Below are 25170 nucleotides of genomic sequence, written 5' to 3' on the forward strand. Positions count from 1 at the left end.
TATAGTAGAAACATTATACAAATTCAAAATTTAAATTAGTGTTAAAATTTACTTGAATGACTAAATTAAATTTTAGGATGGAACAGTTATCAACTTTGCTAAATGAAAATGCGACTAAAGCTCACCATAATCTTTCACTTTAAACCCTTTTCCATTAGTTACTATTGACTACTGACTTGCTTCACTATCATTAGCATCATCTTCATTTACTGGATATTTTTCTACCAGAGTAGGGCATAAATATGTTATAAATGTCCTGTTTCATTTGTGTGGCCCAACACAGTGAGAACCAACTTACTTCATTTTGATTTTTTTCTCTTTATATATTAACTATAAACTTATGATACATTTGCACTAACCATCTATCTTCCACATTCACAAATTTCCATACATTTATAGACCTTCATTGAATACATCACCCATGCTTCATTTTAACTTAACTTACCTCCAAGTTCCCAATGTAGAAATGAGAGAATTTTCTCTAAATCATTTGCCAAAGTGCTGTGTAAGGACCAGCATTTCAAAGAACAGACCCAATGATTTCTCTGCCTGTCATAAAAGGCAACTAAAAGAGGTACGATTTGCACTCTGACCTCATAAAATCCTCACTATCAACTACTAACCAAACAGATCCATGGGTTGGAGGATTGCCCCTGAGTTGCGCAAAGGTGTTATCTACCAAGAGTAGTGAATCATTAATAAATGATGGATGCAGCAACGTGTTGTTACAGTGCATGTTCCTATACTACTACTACTACTACTACTACTTTGCCAAACATTGCACCATAACACTTCTTACATATAACATGTATAGTTAATTTGTATATAGAGATAGAAAACTACCACCAACAGAAATTGTGATTCCTGAATCTTCTTACATTTCTCTTTAATTAACCCCAGTGCAATCCCTCAATATACTTTTAGTATACCAAATCATACAGATAAAAAATGGTGTCTAATATTTGTAGCTATCATAACTGCCTATGGCTTTCATTTTGCAATTGCTTAAAATTTTATCTACTTTGATGATACCTAACACTTTATCTCTATCTAACACTTTGGTTACAATCAATTTTGCAAAAGGTTCCATTTACTGTTTGTTATAAACATTCAGTTCTATCATTACCATTGTAAAATATAGAATAGTTCTTATCCATACATTTTGAGAAATGCTAATGGTGTTTGAGTTTTGCAGCAAGGGCTACTTATTATATCCTATTCTTAACAATTGCCTTGTTTTTCTTAGGCTCTCAACTTCTGATGGATTCATAAGGATACCTTCTAAATATACAGTATGCCAGTTTTCTCCATCTGTTATGGTACTAGGGTTCAGGTCTCCAATAATGATTTGCCAGACCATTCCTTGAAGTTGTCTATCTTTCCCTCTGTCTGCCTTTTCTTCTTCACAGTACCTCAGAAGGCTTTTGGAAGGTCACAGGATATTACATGGCCATAACATCTCAGCTTTCTCTGCTTCACTGCTGTGAGATTTTCATGGAATACAATGTAATACAGTATAGTTTTGCTCATTTGTAATAAAATTCAAAATATCTAGGATGTTGAGGAGCATCTCATTTTCAATTCTTCTGAATCTGTCATGAGATCCCATATTTCATATGCATACAGTAAATCTTTGCAAGAACTCATAAACAATGACTACGCTAACTTAGTTCAAACCAAAATCAGGAAATGGAACCATCACCGTGAACAACACAATCGAACTTCTGCATGCAGAGGCACTCTTTGCTATGTAAAACATTGATTGAAAAACACTGAATACTGACTTTAGTAAGAAGTAGCATATGTAAAAATATCTGTATTCTTAACCAGAACAAAACATAACTACCTACCAACTTCATAGCTCATAACAATCAACCTTCAAAGAGCATAACACATTCCTTATTTTCACAATTCATAATGTCTTATCAGCCACCAAAACATAAAGAGAATAAAGTCATAAATGAGGTTCCAAAGCCTCTTTTCCAGCTGAACACACAAAACCTAATCTCACCTTTGCAGTTTACAATTTATTGAACGGCTGATCTTAGTAGAACAGAGATACTGTTTAAGATGGAAGATAAAATCAAAGTGTCAAAGAGAAACCTATGTTTCTTACAAAAACATAAATAAAAATCAATATTCTGATATACAATGTTTTTATGCATCTGATCTATACATTGATAACCTCTTTCAGCATTACAGATTTGAACAGATGCTTTTCTAACTTTTCACTTGTATGCCTTAAAACAAGAAACTGGTGTTTGAAATAAATTGCCAACAGCTAAGGACAAAGAATCTGGTTTCACTAGTTCCTTATATTTTGCTTTTCATTAAAATTCTGCCCTCACAGTTAACATCTTGTTGCTAACATTGCAATGTGACCATTTATTTTACCAAGTTCCAGACCTTCTATTGCTTGTAGTGTTAAGGTCACTTGTTGTTCTGAGTTCAATTCCTTTTATATAGATGATTGGTTCAACTAACTGCAGTTACAGATAGTTTTGGCTACATTTTGTTGTACAATGTAGGTTACACTGAAAAGAATGAAGAACTGTATCATTAGTTTTTATAGAAGCTTTCTTTGAAAATGAAATATTTTCATGTGAGAACACATTGTTAGTTTCTGTGAAAAATATTTCCAGGATTCCTATTATTAAAACAGGCCATACATTCACTGAAGTATACAGAAGAAAATTTATTCTAAAACTAAATTGGGATTATTATTGAGTTTGTTTCAAGTATGTCTATGTTTATTTTAAACAACTACAAGCTATAGTACTACCACAACACATTACTTGGTAATTGATTGTCTCTTACTTTTTCTGTACATTACATGATACTTGGCCCTGATAGTTTAGTAATCAATTTGGATGTGTGGATATGTGCAAACATTTGCACAAACCTTTGTTGATGCAGAAAAGAGTTCTCTACTCACTCACTCTTCCTATCAACTCCACAATCAGTATAAACATCGTGAAAAGTAGATTTAGAGATTGTTAAAATGCCTCTGATCCCTCACAGCAAACCTTCCCATAGCCATCTGATCAGTCATTAGCTTTTCAACACCCCACAAGATGCAACCACTCTATCTCCTATTCTTCATCTCAAACAAGGGTACTCTTTTGTCTTGCAACTTCACTAGAGCTGGTGCAATGAAAATCTCAGCCAGCACATTCTGCAAAGTGTAAAGTTGATGGCCTTAGGAAGGACAGCCAACCATAGAAACCATGCTGTAACAGTGATACTGGAACAAGATGTTATCCTTAGACCAACTGGATCCTGCTTAACCATCCAACCCATGCCAGCATGGAATGCTGACATAAGAATGATCATAATGATGGAGTGAAATGAATTTCTCATATTTTAAACAACTGAAGCTCATAGTATAGTGAAATTCATGATGTCAAAATATATTAAAGGCTAGCTGTGCAACAAGAAAGTATGGAAATATTGTGAAGGGAGGAGCTTTTGAGTTTATTACAAGTAATGGTTGCCTGGATGAAAATGCATTACCTTTCAGTAAATTTATACTGGATGGTTTTTCTGCCTTTTACCATGTAATAAGAAGCAGTCAGTTATAGAATCAAATGCAATCTGAATAGATCTGTAATAAAGCAGATCCTCTCAATATAAGTTAATTTTGCTTTATGTTGTTCACTATCTTTAATAAGTTGAGATTGTATTATATTTCACACAACACTCAGATTATCTTTTGAGGATCAAATAAAATGCTGCTTTAGATATGAACAGAAATTACTGTTGCTGTATTTGGAAATATTCTTATTGTACCAATAATAACAGCTGCAATATGTTGCATTGTAATGTAACAGATATCAACAAGTAGGAGAATTTTTCGAATGGCATAATCACTGCACATTTTATTATAAACAGAGTCCACTGGAACATTTATGGTTTGTGCTCCTAAATTATGTAGAGAATATTGCAAGCTGTGTATAAACCAACACACACACACACACACCAACTACCATAAGAAGAAAGATGTATATTGAATAGAGTGTTGAGAGGGGTAACATACAAATCACACACAGGGGAGATTATAGATGAAAAGTTTGAAGAACATGACTATATCAAAAGGAAACCTTCACCTATAACCTGCTTGCATGTGCTAGACAAACATGACAGATCAATTAATGTTCCCAGAGGAGGGTAACATTTACATAGTTATTTGCCTTGATAGAAATAGCAACCAAACACCCTACCATCTTAAAAACATTACAGTCTAAGACACAACAATGATTGAATAAAAAAAAAGAGATGATAGGCATGGTTAGCATGTCTTGGATCTGAGCAAAGATTATACAAAAATTACCTCAGAGTGTGGAAGATACCTTGAAGAATTCAGTATACAACCAGACACAATTTAGTCAAAGTAATGCAGACATGAATTTGAGTGCAGCAGCACTGATACACAATTTTATACTTAAATGGTTTAGTCAGATGAAGGAAAGCAGCATACACAGAGAACTAAAATACAGTAGAGAACTGTGTTAAAGGCACCTTAACCATGATATAGTGGTAGAAATAGTTCTTACTATGTTAATTTTACTATATTGATGTGTATACAATAAATTTATAAGCTTTGAGTTGTTAACTTTGCACAGAGAGTAAAGTTTGAAAAAATACTTGGAATATTTATAAAAACTTCATAATCTTGATTAACAACAGCATTTTTGTGCTAGGAGATAATCAGTTATTCTGATCCTAATACTTAACTGCAACTTTATTTTATCAACTTGCAACATGATTTGAACTACAAGTATAAGGGGACGTAGCTAAATACTTCAACTATTTTGTCTTATGCCCTGCCAGTTCACTGCCCTTTAATATATAAATGATTATAAATAATGTGTGGCATTTTCAGTTACTGCTGAGCCACACTGCCACAAGAAAACTAGACATTAAAGCAATCAAACAAGAATATACAAAACAAAAAAGATAGGAAAAATATTGGAGGAATAAGCAAGGAAACCAACCCACCTTATAACAACATCCCTACCAGTTTTTGAACTAAGCCATAAACTATAACCTGTGGACATTGATTTGAAGGTGGTGATAATGTATAATATAATGTAAAAGGAAAGAGACCATGAAAGATTGAAGAAGAGAGAATGGTGTAAGGAAACGGTAAAAAATATACGTAATGGACAATACCAAGCAAGGCAACAACAAAATATCTTTTTAAAAAATGAAGAGAAAAGAAAATGCTAGACAGAAAAGAAAAAAACTGGAAAAGAACAAACTAACGATAAGACTATTTTGCAAAAGAGAGAGAGATAATGTACATGTGTGTGTGTGTGTGTGTGTGTGTGTGTATATGTATATATAAAGAGAGAAAGAGAGAGAGAAAACGAAAGAAATGGAGAGAGGTAATCGTATGCATATAATAAAGAAAAATAGTCAATCAAAATATTCTCATAGCCTATACAGTAAGTTATTAGTAATTGAGTTGAAGCAGATGCAGTGAAGTAGGATGTATGTGGTTATATTGTAAAGTTATGAAATGCTTTGATACTTGGTAATATGCTGTTGCTTTTATCCTTCTGTACCAGTGTTTAACCCATTTCAGTACAGGTCCTGCATTCATGCATAGCATTGCAACCAAGATGTTTCATCAATCAACACATTACTCTTTTTGACATTGGAAGCCAATCAATGGTAGTCAGATCTTGAAGGTCTTGTTTCCTTAACAAGAAGGTTAATAATACTAAGTGAAATTTGAAATCTAATTTCAAAGCACCAGAACAGGCACCACAAGGCAGCTTATTTAATGCCTTATCAATCTGCACCAATTTACTGTTCTGAACTGGTACTTTATCAAACTCAAACTCAAAGAAAAAAAAATGCAAAACTGACCCCAGATTTGAGTTCAGAGCACAGAGAGCTGAAACAAATAATTGGCACTGTCAGTTACAACAATGAGGGTTCCAGTTGATCCGATCTCAGAACAGCCTGCTCATGAAATTAACATGCAAGTGGCCAAGCACTTCACAGACACACATGCCCTTAACATAGTTCTCAGGGAGATTCAGCATGACACAGAATACGATAAGGCAGGCCCTTTGAAATATAGGCGCTACCCAATTTTTCCAGTAGAGTGGAGAGGAGCAATGTGAAATAAAGTGTCTTGCTCAAGGACACAACACACCACTGGAAATTTAACACACAACCTTACAATCCTGAGCTGAATACCTCAACCACAAAGCCACACACCCACATGTTGAAGCATACCACAAGGAATTCTACTGAACACTAATAACTTTGGTCAATTCAGCTTAACACATTTATTAAATGTAAAAATATAAATAAAATAGAACAGAAATGATTATAAATATAGCATGTGTATTTAAAATGGCTCTACTATGATGTAATATGTCTTTCACTTCCAACTAACAGATTATCTCAGATAAAAATCACTTGCCAAACAAGTGAAACAAAAGAATTTTTATAATTGGCAATCAAAAAATTATTCTCAAACTAGCAATAAAAATAATTTTAAAATTTTAGAAATACACATATAAAAAACACTCTAAATTTAAAATTAAAAAAAATTGCTATGAAGTAGCTATTTAAGTTTGCTTCTGTATTATTACTGAGACAAAGCCTGGAAACTTAACAGAGTCAAGAAAACATAACAGGATATGGAGACAGAATTTATTATATTTTTAAGAGGCAGGAGAATAAAAAAAAAAACTTCAATTTATTTGCTTTTACAACTTTACCCCTGAGCTGCAAATATTCAATTTCAGTTTCACTCATTTAAGTTTTGCAATAATACAGGGTTACCTTAACCTTCCTGTAGTTACAACTTTATATAAAAGGCTGCCCATCTTATCATGGTTGGCATATTTGATTTTTGTTTATAGTAGTTTTAAAACAGAATCAACCAGATGGTTATTTTTACAATACAGTCTAGGATGTTTACTTCCATGTGTGGCAACAGTACACCAATAGTCCCAGATATTTGATCAGTGTACTAATGTGGATTACACTCTCAACCCACTGACTGATCAGGGCTGAAGTATTTTCAAGCCCTGAAATAGGAAACAGTTAGAGTTCTTGCAATAGTTTTGATGTAGTTCAACACTTATAAGAAGTTTGAGGGTTTCAGATGTGCTGTTTATAAACAGAGAAGATGTATTACTGTATTTTGCATTTTTCTTCATTCTTTTGATATCTATTTCCCACTTTTTCTTTGAGTTTTGGTGCTGTTAAAGGAGTTTAGTTTGTTTTGACTATTGGAGGATATTTTAAAGATTTTTATTCTCTGAATTGGCACAAGTTTAATATGAGATGTCTCGACTGCATACAGCTATATATAGAATGTTTTATCAGGGTGATATTTTATGCATAGAATTTGGTGTAGTATTGAGAAAATACTTAATGCAAAGAAGGAAGATTGGTAGAGACATGACTAAACAATGAAACACACAAGAGTTCATAAAGAGAGCTTTATCGGTGCCTACAGCTGTGGAGATGAAGTCTAACTGGAAAGTTCAGATTTAAAAGATCAGAAACATTCAAAATCCATAAGTAGTTAGGTGAGAATTCACATGAGATGCAAAAAATATTTACATTACACTCACCAAACATCTTAAAGGCTGGAATGTGTCACACAAAGAAGATCTTGTGAAATGTAGTTGACCTGGCTCTATGGAAACTACAATGATGGTTACAAGAGAAGGGAAAGATTCTCAAGGTGTTAACAGACAGACATTATTTAAGTGCTTTCCACATCTGAGCTGTCAAAAATGGAGGACAGTAGTTGCCTGATCTTTTCTGTGGGTGAGGTGTTATGCATATTTCCAGAGAGGAAGGAGATTGAAATGGCTTAAGAGTACACTGTTTAATGGGGTGGTTGGAGAAGGTTTTACACATGAGAGCCATGTGCATCTAGTGGTGAATTAAATAGGATCAAGAGTACTGCAGAAAATATTTGATCACTTTGTATCAGGAAGTGATATAATAAATAACATAACTGAAGAGTGGTAAGTAGAAAAAATATTTAGAGGTCTTCTTAGAAACAGTTCAGAAAGCCTTCATACAGTTTGGAAGGTAAAAGAAATTAATGGTCATACCATACTGAATGAACGATTTTCAGATGGAAAGACTTGCTCGAAGACAGTGTCTATTTTTCTGGACACAACAGTGCAACTGTATGGGTAGAACTGGAGAGTATTGGGTTTGTTTATGCAGAGAAGAGAATCATAAGGTTTGATATCAGTCAACTGCTAAGCTGCCCTAGATGACTCAGAGGGCTTTTGCTAAGAAATGAGCAAAGCTCCAAAACAGTAAGCTGGCTTGAAGTACGAGAGTGTATGATGGTATGATAGAAGGTAGTGATCAGGAAATCTGAGAGGCGATGGTTGGGTGAAGATTAATTCAGATGATTAAAGTCAAAATTGTCAGGTGAGTTAGAATCAATGAGGGAAACGTATGACTGGTGATAGTGATTGGTGCAGACAGCAAAAGTGGGAAGACTGTAAGACCAAAAGGAGAAGTGTGCATTGGATTTCAAAGGGAAATGCAGTAAGGCACACCCTTAATGAGGTACGAGAGATACTTGAAACAACTGGGAAGTTTGAGAATAGTCAGGGCAGCAAGATAAGTATTAAAAAGTGGATAAGAATAGCCTTGAACTTGAGTAAATAAGTCTAATATTGAGTGAGTGAAATGATTGAGAACATGGATTCTATGTAGCCAGAGACATTAGCATTAGGAAGAAAGTTAGAGTATAGAGTTTAGTCTTAATAATAGAGATGTCTAATATATCATAAATATTAAGTATAAAGTAATTATTGAATATATTGTAAGTTATCTCAATTAAGTGTTGTTGGAAAATTAAATGATATAAAATCTCTTTTTAAAGTTAATATTTCATTTCCATCATTTGATTGCATGATCTGTCAAATTATTTATTGTTAATAATGAATTAAAAGGAATATGAAAACACGTTTATGGCAATAGCAGTTTTCTGTCAAAATGTATGCTAATTTGTAAGATTGAACATATTCAAAAGCAATCCTGGATATGAGAATACTGAAACAAAGTAACAATTGAAAATATCCTGGTTCATGTTGTGATTTTATTTAGAACTATATCTAATGAAGATGATGTCAGATTATTTGTTGAAGATTATTATATCAACTGTGCAAATATATCTACCATGAGGTGCAATTGTTGTTGTGTGAGGGCTTGTGTGCCTCAGTAACTCTGAGAAGTATGCCTGCAGAGCAGAAACTCCTGGCAGGGCCACATGTGCTTCATATGTCAAAGGAAAGAGGCTCAATTAATATGGACAACCTCTTCCTACAGGTGAAAATGGATTTGAACAGGGCCATCAATGAGTAAAAATCAATGTTTCAATGTTATAGAAGCATCGATGGCGAATCAAAACCAACAAGACCTGGGAGAAAGATTGCCCTGAGTCAAGAACACTGGAGAAAAGTTGTCAAAAGCCTACGCTCTACAGGGAGTGAAGAGCTTAAGTATGTGAGGATAAGGATTTAAGTAAAGAAAAGACTTGGCAAATATAAAATACACAACCACCAACTTTCAAATCTTCACCTGTAGAATAGTCTTTTAACTCTTGCACAACAATTCCATATAGAAAAATACTAAATGTAGAATGACTCCACAATTACTGCACTAAGGAAGCAGTTTACAAAATATCCTATGATATTCACTCTCAGAAGTAGCCTAAGTTAGCAATGTGATAACAAAACTACACTTAGGGCAATGGTTTATCTGGAATTATTCTAGAAGAGACCATAGGAAATATATATATATATATTTTTGTAGACAGAAACTGAAAGAAGCCTGCCGTGTATATGTATATGTGTGTGTGTGTGTGTGTGTGTGTGTGTGTGTGTGTGTGTGTGTGTGTGTGTGTGTGTGTGTGTGTGTTGTGGGTGTTTGTTCCATCGCCATCACTTGACAATCAATGCTGGTGTGTTTACGCCCCCGTAACTTAGTGGTTTGGCAAAAGTGACTGGTGGAATAAGTACTAGGCTTACAAAGAATAAGTTCTGGGGTTGATTTGTTCGACTAAAGGTGGTGCTCCAGTATGACCACAGTCAAATAACTGAAACAAATAAAAGAAAATATATACACATACACACATATAAATAGCAGAAACTCACCACAAGGTGAGCGCACAGCAGGAGAGATCTTGAGAGAAAGAACTCCCATCTGACAAGTGTTTCAGCCCTTACACTTGACACTCTATAGGAGCCAGGCCCATCCAGGTCATGATTCCTAAGTGTCCACCTGCTGCTTTCCAAAGTCGTGTCTTCAGCAGGATTTGAACTTGGGTCATTCTTTTGTTCCCAAGTCTGTGTTTCAGGTCACCAGGCCACTCTGACTGATGAAGAAACCAGTTCTTCCTACTATTCTTGTAAAGAAACAATGGAATCCATAACCAGGTCCTTTGGTCATTCCTCTTCGTTGATATCCACATTGAGCTTTTGTCAGTAACATCAGACAAGTGTTTAACTGTAGCAGTTCTTCTGTGACGTTTGATACCCAAGCGTCCAAGTAGCTGACAGGTTGATGCAGTCACAAATCCTTGTGATCCAACTTCATATATATATATATATATATATATATATATATGCATTGCTGTGCAGTTAAGAAGCTTGCTTCACTACTACATGGTTTTTGGGTTCAGTCCCACTATGTGGCACCCTTTGAAAGTGTCTTCCACTTTAACCCCTTGCTGACCAAAGTGAGATGAGTTGGTAGATGGAAACTGCAAGAAGTTAGTCATGAATGCGTGTGTGTGTGTGTGTGTGTGTGTGTGCGTGTGAGAGAGAGACAGACAGATAGAAAGAGACCTTGTCTTGACATCATGTTGCAAAATGTCATTGGATTCTGCAAAAAACACGTCTAACCATGGGGAAATATTACCTTGCTTGGAAACAGGTAAGGATTGGCAACAGAAAGAGCATTCAGCTGTAGAAAATATGCCTCAATAAATTTCAGCCAATCCATGCAAGCATGGAAAAGTGGACACTAAGATGACAATGATATGCAATCTTGCCTGTTTATATATACAGAACAACATTTTCCAAAATATCTTTTCCTAATTTCAGATCATAGCATGCAATTTGAAGGAAATTTGGCTGCTATATCTAGCAGGTGAAATATCCACATAGAATCCTTATCCTCATTGGCACAGAGAAAACTTTGTTATTATGACTTCCTGGGTCATTTGTAGCTAGAACAAAACTAATGATTATTTACATCTGATGGATATTTGTCCTCATCTCGTTTGTTGTTAACACAATGTTTCAGCTGATGTACTCTCCAGCCTTCATCAGGTGTCTTGGGGAAATTTCGAACCTGGGTTTCCATTCCTAAGGTATTTTTCCATGTTGTTGTTATTATTATTATTATTATTATTATCATCATTATTATTCAGGTCACTGGCTGGAATTGAAATTGGAATCTTGAGGTTAGGTAGCCCATGCTCTTAAACCCAAAATTCCGAGTTCGATTCTAGGCAGTGACCTGAACAACAACAACAACAACAACAGCAACAACAACAACAACAACAACAGCAGCAGCAGCAGCAGCAACAAAAACAACAACAAAAACAACATCAAAAAATACCTTACGAATGAGAACCAGGTTCGAAATTTCCCCAAGACACCTGATGAAGGCTGGAGGGTATATCAGCCGAAATGTGTTAACAACAAACGAGATGAGGATAAATATCCGTCAAATGTAAAGAGATAACAGTTCAATGTTATTCTCCATACTATATATTAAATACACAAGTAACATTAATATTTGTAACAGTTATTTAGTTTTCTAATTATATGCCAACCGAATCAGATAGTGGAACCCATCTTAATTTGTTTCTACCCATTTTCAGCAAAATACAGAAACCATTCATACAAGCTAACTGCTTAATTCTTATACTAATATCTATTTCAATTGTAGTCTGTTCACCAAATTTTCACTAAATCTCTGCAAACCCTTATTCTCAGAATATCCCTTTCCATCTGTTCTTCCCTTATTCCATTTATTCTTTGCTGAGAACCTCTTACATCTTGGTTTAATAAAAAGGTTTGGGCTTTGGCTTCATACAAAGGTGTCAAGATTCACATCTTTACCCCTTTTTTAAAAAAATCTATTCATTATTCTAATGCTTTGAATTATTTCTTCTGTATTAGCTGGGGTTTTATTCTTCAAGTTTCAGATTATGCTGCTCTAAATATATATTTCCTTTCTAAAGTAATTATTCACACAAGATAGCATATTTTCCACACTAACCTTTCTTTCAGTCAGTCTACTTTACTACATTTTCAACACATTCTATGCAAAATCTTTCCTTATTATTCATAGATTATCTTTCTCCATCTATTCTTTCCCCATTCAATTTCTCCACTCTCCAACTGTGAACTTTATACTTGAATGCAATACTTATCTGCTCTTAATAGCCTCTTGCACACTTTTTCACTAAGCAAGAAAATGGTTTGCAGTGATGTCAAATTCATCTGTAAGAGGAATATTACTTTCAACAGACATTTCCTCAATTTCCAAATTAATATAACTCCTAAGCAGAAAGTTGATATTATAGCCTATGATGTGCAATGTGAACTTGAGAGGTAAATCATTGATATTCAGCCCTTTGCTGGCCTCATCAAGCAGACCTGATCAAAGGTACCCACACCATGACTGTCCTGTTTATCAGGTATAGTGTATCTTGGTCTAATATGTAACTAAATCCTTTTTTTGCTTTTCAAATGGTAGCTTGTGGTTTGAGGAAAATTTCTCTACTATATCTACAAGGTCAAACAACCAAAAGAGATTCCTTCATTAGCTTCTAAAAGACAAATACAATTAGGAAGTACAAGTATGGCCTGATATATAAACTCACAACACATATTTATGAGCATTATTTGAAACGGTATAAAGAGTTTATAGTAAAACAGACGCAAAAGAAAGGGATATAAAAAAAAAGCAATGTAAAACTGGAAAATTTAATTGGATAAAGATGAGAAATGTTGAAAATGATGAATAAAAATTACAAAAGTAGAGGCGAATGACTATTTTGTTATATAGACCGAACAAACTCACATTACAATGGAAATATGGGTATTACAATCGAAATAGTATTATGAAGCTGATGTAATCATTGGAATGTTTGTTTCTTAGTCATCATCACCGTCATCATTTAATGTCTATGGTCTATGCTGGCATGGGTTATTCAAATGTATGCCCCCATGCCATCCACATTTTCTAACTGCTTATTAATTTTATATCACATTTTGTACAAATATTAACAAATGAAGTTATTAATCAATAATATAGATAGCTACAGATTTTGAAAATACTCAATAATACAAGGGATAGGAATGGCTGTGTGATAAGACATTTGCTTCTCAACCACATGGTTCTGGGTTCAGTCCCACTGTGTGGCACCTTGGCCAAGTGTCTTCTGCTATAGCCACTGGCTAACCAAAGCCGTGTGAGTGAATTTGGTAGACGGAAACTGAAAGAAGCTCATTGTATATATATTTGTGTGTGTGTTTCCTCTATCACTGCTTGAAAACTGGTATTTGTGTGTCTATGTTCCCATAACTTAGTGGTTTCGCAAAAGAGACAGATAGAAAAAGTACCATGCTTTAAAAAAGGCATAAGTACTGGGGGTCAATTCATTTGACTAAAATTCCTCAAGGCAGTGCTCCAGCAAGGCCGTAGTCTAATGACTGAAACAAGTAAAAGATAAAAGATATTTAATATCATATCTATGATGGCGAGGGTGCAAAAGAGTTGCTGCACAACCTTGACAAAGCAAATGTCAAAGGGGAATTTAGTTTGCAAACACTAGTGTATCTTGCTATTTATGCATCAGCAACATACACCCACACTCGAGGCTTTTGCATAGTTTTCTCTCAATCAAATTTCTCTCACAAAACATTGGTCAACTAAAGGCTATAGTAAAAGACACCAGAGAAGACACTAAGGTGCCACAGAATGGTATTGAATCCAACATCAGTATTTGAGAAGTGGATGACTGTGCTCACAGGAAATGATAACAGGAATTGAACTGAATCAAAAATCATGTTTCCTTCTTGCAGAGCTACCATAGAAATTGTAAATATTAATAGCAATTATAAAATCCAGTCAAATGGCCAACTATTGAGTCCACCACCTTCATAGATTTTTCAATGGGATTGAAAAATCCAAGTTGATGATCCAAGTTGCTGGAAATTGTTTTTACTTACTTAAGTCAAGAATATTACACTGATGCTGTTTCCCAATACTACTCATGTATGCTAGAAGAGACTGGGTGCAAAGGTCCCCAACAGATTTGCCATCATGTAGATTAGGGACTCAAATGCATAATTCTTCAGAAGGCTGTGTAATCAGTTGGTATATAATCCAGTAGTCTGTTCTCTTTCTCAATTCATGCCCTACTTAGGCAGTGAGCTGGCAGAAACGTTAGCACGTCGCGCAAAATGCTTTGCAGTATTTCGTCTATCTTTACATCCTGAGTTCAAATTCTGCCATGGTCGACTTTGCCTTTCATCCTTTCAGGGTCAATAAATTAAGTACCAGTTGCGTACTGGGGGTCAATCTAATCGACTGACTCCCTCCCACAAAATTTCAGGCCTTGTGTCTAGAGTAGAAACGAATTCATGCCCTACTTCAGCAAGCACAGAATTGCAAATGAGCCACTGGATAGTTTCAGCTGGGCTCTCTACAGACAAATTCAGTCATATAGCTTCATTTCTTTCTATTGTCTTCTGTTCACATCACAAAATATAAACATTATGAAAATGAATTTCTGAACAAGCAATCATAGAAAAATGTTTACATTTAATCATATATAAAAATGAGCAACTTTATTAATACATTGTTCCAAAGTAATGTTATAAACCTGTACACAACAGGTTTATGGAAGAAAGTGCTAATTTAAAATTCAATCAATCTGACAATTCAGAATTAATAGTGAAACTTATCCAGATTTGTAAATAATTCACACCAATCAGACGCCAAACATGTGAAACCAGGAAGTAATTAAGTGATGCTATTCCAGAATGCAAGAAGTTGACCCTTCACTCAAAAGCTAAACTTTAAAAATTTTTCCAAATTCCCTGGGGAATACTGCTTCTAAATCTTAAGAAGATTCAACATCTTAAGTAAACAATATAATTAAAATTCATTGTCTATTGTCACTCTTTTTCTCTTTGTTATTGTGCTGTAATTATTAATAATTGATTACTTTTTAAAATTTTCCTGTTCTCTACAACAATATATATGACAAACTCTTTTGAACAAAATATATTTTCAAAGAATCTATATGCACCACGTAACTTTGTAAAAATATAAGAAGAGTTCTAAAATATTTCTAGTTTCTATAAAAGATTGCTTTTATCTTCAAAAATATCATATTTAAAATAAAAAATTATCTTAGTTTTGTACAATCTTGAATGATTGATCCAGAAGAAAGCTGCACAGATCAACTATTCATATTTAACATTCCACTGGATTGTATCTTTTTTACTGCTTATCTAGGGTGTTTCTGGTTGAGTATTTTCCATATGTAACTATTGAAATCTATGGAGACAAATTTCAATGCTATGGACAATGATACCACAGACACTAACAAATTCTGTTCAATTCTATTTTATACATCTTGATATTTTTTTTAATAAAGAAAGATAAGATTTGTTCAAGATGGAATGTATATAAATATAAACACTAAAACTATATAATATGATGCAATCCTAAATCATAAGGTATAATATTACCAAAAACAAGTTGACAAGTTGAAAAATCTTCATTTTTCTTATAATCTATTCAATATTAAACAAATATTTAGGATAAAGAACAACTGTTCCTTAATATTAAATGGGTAATTATCACAAATTCAAGTCTTAAAACATTGTTTCTTTAGATAAAGAAAGAGTGGTGGTCCTAGGAAACAAAGAAACAATAGAAAGTATATGTAGAAGCATCAAGAAATATGTAAGTTTTCATTAAAGATGCATCTTGAAACAAATACAGTTACAAACAATAGGGTTAAAACCTTTTAAATTGGGGGTGGGGGAGCATAAAACTGCCTGTGGGACATGAGCTACACATCCATAACCCAGACAAGCATGCTACCAATTACATTGAGTAACTTTCTGAAAGGCTTATCGGGTATTAAAGTGAGCAATGAAATAAGTCTACAAAGAAAACGAATGGTATCTCCATACACTTTCCATTGGCCAGATTTCACTTAAAAGATTTTGGTCAACTTGGGGCCACAGAAGAAAATATTTAAGGTACCATACAGTAGGACTGAACCCAAAATAAACGTCATGAAGTAAACTGAACTTTTTAAGTATATATTTCTACCTGTTGCCCATGACCTGCTAAATCTTAGTAAAACCTAGGTTGTTCATCATCATGAGGAGTTCTCTAGTAACTGTACAGAGTTTTCTGTATGTTAGCCTGCTTGTGGGGAAAGTAAAGAGATTTTGGTCTTACATGGCAGAGATACCATACAACAAAAACACATGCCTGCAAGGCACACATCTCCCTGAAATCCTGCAATACTGTAAGATGTCTAAAGGCAGTGAGCTAAGAGAAACATTAGCATTCTGGTCAAAATGCATAGCAGCATTTCGTATGTATTTACATTCTGAGTTCAAATTGAGTAGAGGCTGACTTTGCTTTTCATGGTTGATAAAATAAGTACCAGTTGAACATTGGAGGTCGATGTAATCAACTTAACTCCGCTCCTGAAACTGCTGGGCTTTTGCCAAAATGTGAAGCCAACATTTTAAGATATCTGCAATCAATGCTTTCTGGAGATCTTTGAAAGAAACAGCAAACACCATTGCCTGGTGAAAGCAAGTAAGAGTGATTGGCTTGAAAATAGTGAGGTTAAACTTGATGGTGGTGGTAATGTCAGTGGTTAATTATTTCCAGGTTTAACAACTAAATGTTCACCTTATAAATTGCCATAGATTATAAAATAGAATATTTTGCTTCATTATCTATTTCACGCATAATTAACAAATTATGATAAGTTACACGTTTCATTCAAGAAAGTTATCATCATCGTTTAACGTCCGCTTTCCATGCTAGCATGGGTTGGACGATTTGACTGAGGACTGGTGAAACCAGATGGCTACACCAGGCTCCAATCTGATTTGGCAGAATTTCTACAGCTGGATGCCCTTCCTAATGCCAACCACTCCGAGAGTGTAGTTAATGTAAGAAAAATCCTGTAAACCTATGTTTTCTCAAAATCATGCAAATACATATTGCAAATAATTACCTGAGATGATAGCTATCACAGGAGCACAGATGTTTCAAACTGCAACCATCAGTTATTTCCATAAATAATTTTGCTGATATCGAATCATATTATTTATAACCAGATTAATTATGCTGCATTATCTTCATCAGCATCAAGTAATTATTCAAATATTAAGTGATGACCATTTAAGCTTGCAACAGCATATCAACATAGTAATAGCTGCCAACTGACCTGTATGGCAGGTTAAAATATGTAAATTGCATACAGATTCACAAATAAAGTATCAGTGATGAGTGTGTCACATTTTAAGCAACACATCTCAATAACTTGCTAAAATATACGTATATACATGTGAAGGTGCATGGCCTAGTGGTTAGGGTGTTGCCCTCACAATCACTAGATCGTAGGTTTGATTCCCAGACTGAGCAGTGTGTTGTCTTCTTGAGCAAAATAACTTCACTTCATATTGCTCCAGTTCACTCAACTGTAAATGGGTAACCTTGCAAAGGACGAGGCTTCCAATCAGAAGGAATGCTGGCCTGCTTGCCTAGCCAGTAGTGCGACATCATTTAAAAGCTAAAATAATACAAAGTGCACTGTGACCAGTGATGTGTAACAACAACCGATAGTCTGGTTGATCACGTGACACACACACACACACTGGATGATAATTAAGTCGCTGTTTATTAAAATACATTTCATTTTCAAAATTTAATAGACTCTACAGACAAAATTAGATTTTTTTTATGAATACTTGTTTCAAACCAATGACCATTCTGTTCCTGGAACTGCTGATAGCACAAAGCAATGGAATTGCAAGCATCTAGAAACATTCTGTTTAGCATTTGTACATATTCTCATTCAATGGTTGATCTCAATTCAATTGTTGCCAGATTTGTACTGTAAAGCTTTATCTCTCCTTTTTAAATATTCTTTTCTACTGTAGGTACAAGGCCCAAAATTTTTGAGGAGGGGGCTAGTCGATTAGATTGGACCCAGTATACAACTGGTACTTAATTTATCAACCCCGAAAGAATGAAAGGCGAAGTCAACCTTGGTGGAATTTGAACTCAGAACAAAGTCAAACTTTGTGGAATTTGAACTCAGAACGAATTCCACCAAGGTCAACTTTGCCTTTATTAAGTACTTCCCCTTCACCAAAAATTTGAAGTACAAAACTGTCTTTGTACTTCAACTGCATTTTCAAACTTTACAGTAAATTTCCTTTGTTCAAAGCTTAATCTGGATTCCTTCATTATTTCTAATAGATTAAATCTAAAAAGAAGTGAATATTAAATGAGTTAACAGTTAAAGTGTGTATATAAGGTTTTGGGACATCCTGTATGTGTGTGTGTGTGTAGTAAATTTGATCAATTTCAATTATTAGCAACAAAAGCTGTTGAAGATCAAATAGAAAAAGTAATGCTATAACATTCGTTTAAACATGTCATTTTTACTTAAGCTGTAACAAACACTTAGAAACATAGGTTTATCATAACTGCAGATGAACAAGTCTTAGAAATTGTTTGTCAATGGCAATCTAGAAAGGTTGTGGCAGAAGCAAGAAAGACACAGAAAAGAAAAAGGAAAGAGGAAAAAAAATCATAAAAAATTCACAAGTATCTGATTCAAATAATTTCAAAGGTGATTTGTAAGAAATATATGCAAGCTGAAACAACTTCAGTTTTTAGTAGATTAAGAACTGAATCCCTTTCCATCAGTTTACTCATATGTAAAAAGCATTACATAATTGTTTACATTTTTTCCCTAACTATAAACATTAATACTCTCCCTCTGAAAAGCTCTATAAACCATATCAACAGAGAAAATTTGAATTGTGCAGTATAAAAAGCTTCTATATATTTCTCTCAAACTTTAAAAGCTAATCAATAGACAATTTCTTCAGCCATTCTTTATTTAGTGATAGTTCCAATGTTGGTGGCATGTTAAAGGCACTTGGTACACCTTGTGGAGTGGTTGGTGTTAGGAAGGGCATCCAGCTATAGAAACTAAGCCAAAACAGACTGGAGCTTGGTACAGCTCTCCAGCTTACCAGTTCGTCAAACCACCTACCTCATGCCAGCATGGAAAATGGATACTAAATGATGATGATGATGATGATGATGATTTTTGCTTTCTTTTCAATATATTCTCTACCAATCTCTGCAAAGTCACCAAAACAAACTTAAAAACAGAAAACTTATATTCAGTATATTAGAAGAAACATCAAGTTTCAATGGATGCAGGCTTGGCTTTGTGGTTAAGGTTGCTTTGTAACCACATGGTTTCTGGTTCAATTCCACTGCATGTCACTTTGTCTAGTGTCTTCTACTATAACCTCATGCCAACCAACACCTAATGAATGAATCTGGAAGTCATGCATGTGTGTACATGCATGTATGACTGTAGATATCCCAAGCAGTTGAACACAACAACGGTTTGATGGTTGCATTCCCCACTGATATTATAACTGGTCACTGTTTTTGAAGACCAATGGAAAACATAAGAGTTGATGGTGGGGAGAACATCCCACCCAGCAGTTAAATCCTGCCTCAAATAAGTCCCTATCTAACTCATGTTAGCTTGAGAAAACAGATGTCAAATACATGAATGAATGAACGATAACTAATCTAATGAATATCTTTTACTAATTTAATCGCTGATTTCATTTTTTTAAATATATATATATATATATATATATATATATATATATGTATATATATATCATCATCATCATCATCATCATCATTTAACGTCCGCTTTCCATGCTAGCATGGGTTGGACGATTTGACTGAGGACTGGTGAAACCGGATGGCAACACCAGGCTCCAGTCTAATTTGGCAGAGTTTCTACAGCTGGATGCCCTTCCTAACGCCAACCACTCAGAGAGTGTAGTGGGTGCTTTTACGTGTCACCTGCACGAAAACGGCCACGCTCGAAATGGTGTCTTTTATGTGCCACCCGCACAAGCCAGTCCAGGGGCACTGGCAACGATCTCGCTCGAAAATCCTACGGGAGCCAGTCAGGCGGTACTGGCAATGGCCACGCCCACGATATATATATATATATATATATATATATATATATATATATATATTGAAGATTAATAGAAATCCAAAATACTAATTCTGCATTATAACAATATTATTTAATTTGCTGACTTTAGATATGGTGTTGTATGATTTAAACTTCACTATTCATGTATACTGTTTAAAAATTACATAATTTTCAGACATTATTTAGCAACTAGAATATCATTTGTGATATGACATTTAACACTGAATGTATATTTTTGCTACCATGGGTAATATCAGGAAATAAGGTATGCATAGAACAGTTATGATTTAATTTTTATCAAATTTCTAAGTGCTTATACAAAATGATGAAATGAACAGTAATTTTTCAGAGCAAAATGTTACCTTAAAAAATAATAAAAAGAAACAAATTTTGCATTTGCAATTACTTTTCTAAATTTTATCAGCTAATGACAATTCTACTCTGGTGAATGCTTATCTCTGCAAAATTTCATTTAAAAAAAAGGGATACATTTTTTAAAATGTTATAAGACTTAAAGTAGGTAAGAAGGCATCAAACTGTAATTACACCTCTCTTTCTCACACACACACAACATGTTAATTTGCAAATTGACAAGTCATTTTAAAATGTAAATAAAAATATTGGTAATTTTACAAAAGAAGGATTTGAAGGCATTCCTTTACTCATTGTCTGCAATCAAGCCTAGAATGTGTATTCATCCTACACCTCTTGTGTTAACTCTCTGTATCTCTATTTTACTTTTTCTCTGTACAGTATAAACCATGACTGAAGAAATCAACCAACCAACAGTTATACTAGCTATTTTAATTAGCGATAAGGTGATGAACTGGCAGAACTGCTAGCATTCCAAGCAAAATGCTTAACAACATTTGTGCTAAAATTTGAAGCCATTATTAAATAACTTTTTTTTTAATATCCTATCTCTAACGTCTTTAAAATAGGTGCAGACATTGCTGTGTGGTTAAGAAGATTATTTTCCAATTATGTGCTTTCAATTTCAGTTCCACTGCATGAAACTTTAGGCAAGTATCTACCTAGATCAACCAAAGCCACTTGAGTGTATTTGGTAAGCAGATACTGAAAGAAGCTTGTCATGTGCATGCACACATGTATGATGAAGCTGTGATCTACGGCAGAAAAAGCTCTGCACGATGGAAAATGGGTGCTTTCGGCAATGTGCTACTGGTGAAATACATCAACAATCCATACTCTACGTGGACCCCCAAAAAATAAATAAATAAAATAACTGCCTCCTTACTCAGCTTTAATGACTTCACTTTATTGACACAGACATCACTGATATCAAAGTATCAGTGTTGGGCAGGACACTGATTCTGTCTTAAATTCCTCCTCTCATATAAATGTAGAAGCTATAAACTGACTACTTCACATGCCCTCTATCAATTGACTGTAAAGAAAAATTAGAATCATATATTCTTTGTGAATGTGAGAATCTGACCTAGGTATATATAAATAATATCTGGTTATTAGTATATTTTATATGCAGTTAATTTGGTATCTTGTATAAAGCTTTTGAGTAGAATCTGATCTTTTCTCACACACTTTACACAGAACATTCTGTTTATCATTACCATGAGAAATATTTTTGAACAAAAGAACAGGGTATTACAAACTTATATTCACATTAATTAGCAAAAAAATTAGCATAAAATTTATATTAAGATTACAAACATGTGGTGTTCACTGATGGCCAGTCAGTGTAAAGGAGATTACTATTTCTATATGATATTTTGTGCAATTAGAAGTTTGAAGTTTATAATTGAGGAACAAGGAAGAAGATGCATAGGATATAGATGTTCAATTTATTTTTGTTCTCCATATTACAAAGATCTTAACTTTTTTAGCTATAGGTAATTATGTATAGTACCATTTCATTTTTATTTGAAATCATCAGCATGACATAATCTGAGGTAAATAAATTAAACTAAATTCAACATTTATGAAGTGAGAAATTTCTCTGAAATTGGTAAATAACAAAATCAGCTAGTAAAAGAAACAATTATATATGTAGGTGAAATATTGCTAATATCATTAATAAATTGGTATCTTAATAGCGTGACTTTCTGTGAAATATATTATCTTGTGTATGGGGTTTGTGAGCCAGGGGTGAAGTCACAAGAGCTAAGGTGAGTGGGGGGTGGGGGTGATGGGGTTAACAATCCACAGAGGTAATTGAGGAAAAACAGACTTCTGGTATTGGTGATGGGAGGGAAGGTATATTGCAAGTAAATGATCCATGAATTTTGTGGATCACTTATGTAGTTTGATCAGGATGCTAAGAAAGATAAGAGAGATATAGAACATAGAACACAATGAGATGAAAGTAAGAAAACAGAGATGATCTTCAACTTTTGTAGATAACAGAGAGAGTGAGAGAGATAAGTAGGAAAAAATATGGTGAAAGAAGGAAAAAAGTTGCATAAAGTGCATAATTAGATCTGTGCATAATAGTAACGATAATAAAATAATGAAGTTTGGGAAAGAATGAATGGAGGCTATTTAGAAGAGGGAAGGAAAGTAAAAGGTTTGATTATCTGAATATTTTCATTATCATCGCATATGCTCTTCGATAGAGATGCCAAGAGAGATAAAGGGCACCTAAAGCATAACTATATAGGGACAAAAATAAGAAAATGAGAACAATCCTTGAGCTTGAGTTTTGCAAACAAAAGAGAAAGCCTGATAGGAAGAAACATGGTCAAAGAGGAGAAAAAGGTATATACAGTGAGTAATTAGACAAGCTCCTAATTGAGACATTAATAAAATAATGAAGTTAAAAAAATGAATAATAAATGACTGGAAGTTATTTAGAAGAGGAAGGAATATTAGAGAATTGCTTATCTAACTTTCTCCATTATCATAACATATACTGTTTGAGAGGGATTCCAAGAATAATATGAGATATAGTTCATGTAAAACACATATAGGGACAAAAGTAAGAATACAGAAACAATCTTCAAGTTTTGTAGATAACAGAATTAGAGAGAGATAGGTAGGAAAAAGCATGATGAAAGAAGTTATGAAAGATGTACATATCTGCACAATGGGAGACATTATTTAAGAGGCTTTCTTCCCAGTATCAGTTTTCTAGCTTTAACATTTCTTCTCAAAGAAACTGAAGAAATCCTCAACCTAAATTTTCTTTAATACTATTTCATTAATATTCTTCACCTAAAATTGAGTATCCACTTAGTTATTTTTATTGTTGCGAGGCTCAGTTTTAAGCAAGAAAATTTAGAGAGTCAAAGTAGATTACAATATTTCAAAAGAATTAGGTTTTCAACTATGATTAAATGCATGTGTATTTGTGCACATCTGAGTGTTGTGTGTGCAGGTCTGTTATGTATGCACATGTGATGTGTATGTATATCTTGTGTGCATGTGACATGCACATGTGATGTGTATGTATATCTTGTGTGCATGTGACATGCACATGCATGGTATGTGCAAGTGTGATATGTGCATGCATGGTGTGTACATGCATGCGGTATGACTGTGTGTGTGTGTGTGGTGTGCAAGTGTGTGTATCAAGAAATAAGCCCCTACCAAACCCAGGAGAGACCCAGAATGGTGTTCAGCTCTAATATCTGAGAAAATGCCAAAAAAAAAAAAATCATCTACCTGATAGATTGGCATGAAGTCACTCCACTGTACACTTCAATCTTCATCGTCTTTTCCTGCCTCCATGTCTTCTACTGCTGCTATAGAAACCAATGCTAAGCAAAGCTCTACTCAGAGTCTTCTCACTACCCATATTGTGATCACCAACATCTTTGCACTATATGTTACACACAATCTTTCTTCCCAATAATGTTGGTCTAGAAATCCACCTAAAGTAGAGTATTAGTGTCAATCTTTGATCTTCGCTGCCAGAAGCACCTCACCATCTCCAGTCTAACCCCATTACAAAAATAAAAACAATACAAAAAAGGTTCAATATAAACTAAATTTCTTTGAAAATGTGTCTTCAATGTAAATTATATTTTAACCCTTTAGCATTCAAATTACTCTGTGAAATTCATTCACTTTGTTTTAAATCAATCATGTATTATCTCATAACACTAAGATTTAGATAATGTGAATGTTTATTTTTAAAATGAAATTGTAGGGAAGATGTGAAAGGTCAAATCTAGCTGGTTTGAACATAAAAACGCGTAGAATATTTGGGCAAGATGTGATCGGTTTAAAAGCTAAAGAATTAAAGAGTACTTTTAATATAAACTTAATATTTTTGTACAGAAGTAACTGAACCAGGTCATAAAAGTTACTGAGAGAGTTATAATACAACTGATTAGGAAAAAAATTAAGCTAAATGAGATGCAGTTTGGTTTTATGCCTAGGAAGATGGCATCTTCCTAGTGAGACAGCTGCAAGAAAAGTATTTGGACAAAAGTAAGCTATTTTACTTAGGTTTTGTCGACGTGGAGAAGGCTTTTGACAGAGTCCCCACCTCTATTATCTGGTGGTCTCTTAGGCAGCTAAGGGTAGAGGAGTGGCTTGTTAGAGCTGTACAAGCCATGTACAGTGGTGCTGTTAGTAAGGTGAGAGTTAGCCCTGAATACAGTGATGAATCTAGCGTACAGGTAGGGGTTCACCACGGCTCAGTTCTCAGCCCACTCTTATTCCTTGTAGGCCATAACAGAGAAATTCAAAACTGGATGACTACAGGAACTACTTTATGCTAATGACCTCACTCCTATAGCAGAATCTATAACAGAATTGAAGAAATTCCAGGTATGGAAGCAAAACCTGGAATCAAAGGGCCTTAAAGTTAACCAAGCAAAGATTAAAGTTGTTGTTAGCAA

The sequence above is a fragment of the Octopus bimaculoides genome, chromosome 1 (assembly GCF_046866305.1).
Source record: "Octopus bimaculoides isolate indiv1 chromosome 1, ASM4686630v1, whole genome shotgun sequence".
In the NCBI taxonomy this organism is placed as follows: Eukaryota; Metazoa; Mollusca; class Cephalopoda; order Octopoda; family Octopodidae; genus Octopus; species Octopus bimaculoides.